Source organism: Chrysochloris asiatica, unplaced genomic scaffold (genome assembly GCF_000296735.1).
Source record: "Chrysochloris asiatica unplaced genomic scaffold, ChrAsi1.0 scaffold00023, whole genome shotgun sequence".
Taxonomy (NCBI): Eukaryota; Metazoa; Chordata; class Mammalia; order Afrosoricida; family Chrysochloridae; genus Chrysochloris; species Chrysochloris asiatica.
Window position 1 is genome coordinate 202,295 of NW_006408541.1, and position 4,453 is coordinate 206,747.

At 46.4% G+C, this 4,453-nt stretch overlaps 1 protein-coding gene across 1 annotated transcript in view; it reads right to left on the reverse strand.

Annotated features, from left to right (window-relative positions):
* Nucleotides 1-4,453, reverse strand: part of PHACTR3 (phosphatase and actin regulator 3) — a 247,910-nt gene that overhangs the window by 67,618 nt on the left and 175,839 nt on the right. The gene's annotated exons all lie outside the window — the stretch shown is intronic.

Genomic DNA, 4,453 nt, shown 5'->3' on the forward strand with positions numbered 1-4,453 from the left:
GACCAACAGGTAAAATCAAAAACAATATAGGCAGACTGACTGTTACTACAAGAACAAGCAAGTTGCTCAACCAGGAGCCATCAAGGCAAGTGGTCGGGTCCCCTCAGGGCAAACCCCCTTCCAAGACTAAGACTCAATGAGAATAAACGAGCAGACATGTGCTCTGACTGGCGACCACGTTGGTCACCGATAAGGAGAACTGAGGGAAAAACAGCAATGAAGCTGCAAACTAAGCCCTACCACATTCAACAGACTCCTGTGAACCTGGTTGGAGACCTGGTTGGCCAGCAGTGTGGCAAGACCTGGGGAATCTTGGTCCTAGAGTCAGGGACATAGCCACAGAGGACTAGAGTGGAGAATGAAGCATCCAGCTGATAAGAAGAGAGGACATATGCACAAGAACACCCACACTTGAAGATAATACCCATTTGACCTGGCTTCAATGACTGGATGATCAGAGCTCAACCAGAAGAAGAAAGAAGAGGAAAAAAAATCCCAGAACACTTAAGTGTGTTCCTGCACAACCTACGCATGCACCAAGGAGAAGTCATTTGAACACGACAAGGGGATGACGTGTGGTTTAAAACCAGCAAATGTGTGTTTCAGGTGTGAATCCTTTCAACATACTGATTCAATCTGAACACTGAGCAAATTACCCAAGAAGTTTGACTATCTGAAGAACAGGGCATAAGGGTTGCAGAAAGACTCATTAACAGCCTTCAACATGGATCATACCTCACCACAAAACAAAATTCCTCAAAACTGGATCAATAAACATCACCGTGATACACAGAGACAAGACGGAAGCTGTTACAGATTTCATTTTACTTGCTGCACAATCAACGCCCATGGAATAAGCACTCAAGAGATCATACGACGTATCTGCTTCCAAAAACCTCTTTCAGGTGTTCAACACAAAGAAGTCACTTTGAGAACTAGGGTGAGCCTGACCCAAGATAGGGCGTTTTCATTTGACCGCAGACGACAGAGGAATCCCTCATCTGAATTATAGAGGTGTGGAAGAATATTGACTGCATCATTGATTTCCAAAAGAACCACCTCTCTTGAAAGAAGTACAGTCCGAATGCTCCTTGGAAGCCAGGATGGTGGGACTTTGTCTCACGTACTTTGGATATACCATCAGGAGGGGCCAGTCCCTGAGGAAGAACATCATGCTTGGTAAAGTAGAGGGTCAGCCAAAAAGAGGACACCCCTTAATGAGGGCAGAGGCTGCGACAATGAGCTCACACACAGCAATGAGTGTGACGATGGCCAGGTCGGACAGTGTTTCGTTCTGCTGTGCATAAGGTCACTATGGGTCGGTACCGACTCGATGGCACCTAACAACAACAACGCTGACTCAACAGCACCAACCAACCCTGCATGGACGCAAACTGCCCCATCTTCCTCCCACGGAGAAGCTGGTGGTTTTGAACCTCTGACCTTCCTGTCAGCACACCTAGATGCTTACCCACAGCACCTGCAGGACCCCTCATGTGTAAAAGAGGAGGAGCAATTTGGAACAGGAGGGTGGTAACGGTGGGAAAACCCGAGGCATGTTATCTCTGTGACGGAATCGTTCATGTAAGAACTGCTGAATTGGTGTATGTTCGACTGTGTGTAGTTTAAACAACAAAAATAGTTCTACAAATTCCATAAAGCACCTCAACTTTCAGTCCTCTCCCATGTAGCTTTTATACCATTTAATACCTTTAATACCACTGGGACAGCATCCTTGCTGAAATGCAGATTCCTGGGTCAGCCCTAGAGATGCCCAAGGTCAGGCTGGGAGGGACTCTTCATATGTCTGTGGACAGATGCTGTTGCTTGTCACCGTCTCCATTATGATTTACATGAACACGGGCACACCTTGCCTTATTGGGCTGCACATTAGGGTGTCTCGCAGATACTGCTTCCTTTACAAACTGAAGGTCGGTGGCAACTCTGCCAACCTACAAGTTCTATAGGCACCGTTTTTCCAATGGCATGTGATTTGTGTCTCTTTGCCATATTTTGGTCATTTTCACAACACTTCAAACTTTTTTCATAATGCTATTGCACACATAGAATGCAGTGGCTCTCTAGGGTCAGCACTGGACTGAGAACCACCAGGTCAGTGGTTCGAGTGCACCAGCCACTCTGTGGGAAAAGATTAAGGATGGAAACCCTACACAGCTATAAACATCCATTAATAATCAGAACATGAAATGTATTAAGTATTAATGAAATGGAATGCATAAAGATCAATATCCTAGACATTTGTTGTTGTTAAGTGCTGCAGAGCCAGTTTCGATCCATAGTGACCCTGTATAGGGTTTCCAAGAAGCAGTTGGTGAGCTTGAACCACTGACCTTGCAGTTCAAACAGACCTTGCAGTCCAGCATATTAACCCACAATGCCACCCCAGGACTCTGTCCTAGGCATTCATGAGCTGAAATGGGCTGGTATTAGCCATTCTGAATCTGACAATCATTTAGTTTACTATACCGGAAATGACAAACTAAAGGGGAATGGCATCACATTCATCACCAAAAAGAACATTTCAAGATCTATCTTTAAGTATAATGCTGTCTGTGATAGAATAATATCCACACGCCTACAAGGAAAACCAATTAATATCGCTACTATTCAAATTTACATACCAACAACGAAAGGCAGTAGTGATAAAATTGAAGAATTCTACCAAATTCTTCAGTCTGAAATTGCTCCAACACACAATCAAGATGTATTGATAATTACTGGTGACTGGACTGCAACGGTGGTAAATAAAGAGGAAGGATCAGTAGTTGATAGAAATGATAGTGATAGAAATGATGATAGAAATGGTGCTGAAAATGAAAATCTTGGTGATAGAAATGATGCTGAGATCTCACGATAGAATTTTGCAAGACCAATGAGTTCATTGCAAACACTGCTTTAAAAACAACATAAAAGACGACTGTACAAGCAAAACCTTGTCCAATTACACAGAGGCACTGATCGTTCTTCAGGATGCAGCAAAGCCTGTTAGGCATCACTGATGCCCATGTTGGGTCCAAGGAATCGGCCGAGGGAATGACAGCCCCATGTACCCACAGGAACAGTACAAATAAACATGGGGTATCAACAAAATCAGGAGCATTCAAACTAAGACAGACTAGGAAGAAAGGCCTGGCAATTCTGAAAATTGTTGGGAACTGTTGAGTCAATTCAGACTCACAGCAATCCCATGTGACATTGAAGAACTGTCGCCACAGGGCTCCCCAGGCTGTGGAGAAGGCGAGTTTATAAAATACTTGATAAAAAGCTCCCCAAAGCGTGCCCCTAAGGTGCCCTGGTGGCACAGTGGATTAAACACTAGACTGTAAACTGCAAGGTGAGTGGTTCAAATTCACCAGGTGTCTCTTGGGAGAAAGATGTGGATATCTACTCCTGTGAAAATGTACAATCTTGAAAACCCTTTGTAGGGTTGCTTTGAGTTGGAACAGACTCCCCAGTAGAGACAGTGGTTTTTGGTTTGGGATTTAGCCTGTAAACACTATCCCACTTTTAGTGCATGCTGCCATCTGGTGGGAGTCTGTGTAACTGCATAAATGTGAAGAAACATGGCTCTGGCTACCAGCCTCAGCACCTGAGACCCCTAGGGACACATATATCCCACTAATTGTATCAACGTCCAGTATTACCTCAAAAGAGCAGGTTTTCATTCCACTCAAAATGCCTTCCATTACTGAAAAACATGGTTCTAATAAAAAAATTTTCTACAGAAAATAATTCGGTCTTAAAACAGTTTTTAAAGTCATTTGTGTGGTGTTTCTTTTAGAGCGGCATGAGGTGGCAGGTGCCCACATGCATCTGAGCCAGTGCCGGCCACAGGATGCCGAGCGAGGTATGTTCAGGAGCCTGGAGACACTGTGGGCTCGTCTCGCCTGAGACACACCTGGGCCAGGTGCGCCCCCTGGAAGACGCTGACGCTGCTTGGGTGGATGGATGCCCGGCACTCTCCTGGAACTGTGCCATTGGCCAGGCTGAGCAGGCATGAGACAGCCAAGGAGTGCCTGTCTCCCCACCTGGCCCAGGACCCCCCACAGCATCAATGTCGGCCCCATCCCACCTTCCCATCAGTAACCCAGGTAAAGAGCTCTTCCAGGAATCAGGACACAGCCACCAGAGACGTCTCCAGGAAGCAGAACAGTCTCCTCCACAACTTTATTCACCAAAGACGTGCAGCCCTGCTCATACCTGCTGCCCCCTCCCCCAGCCCACACCAGGACTCAGCAAGGCCTGCATGCTTCCTGAGGCTCCACCACGCCCCTCACAAGGGGCTGCTCCTGTCTGTGTTTCCCACCATGGGGGTGGTCAACTATCTGTGTCTCCCCACCACGGGGGTGATCTCCTGTCTGTCTCCCCACCAGGGGGTGGTCTCCTGTCTGTCTCCCCACCATAGGGGTAGTCTCCTATCTGTGTCTCCCCA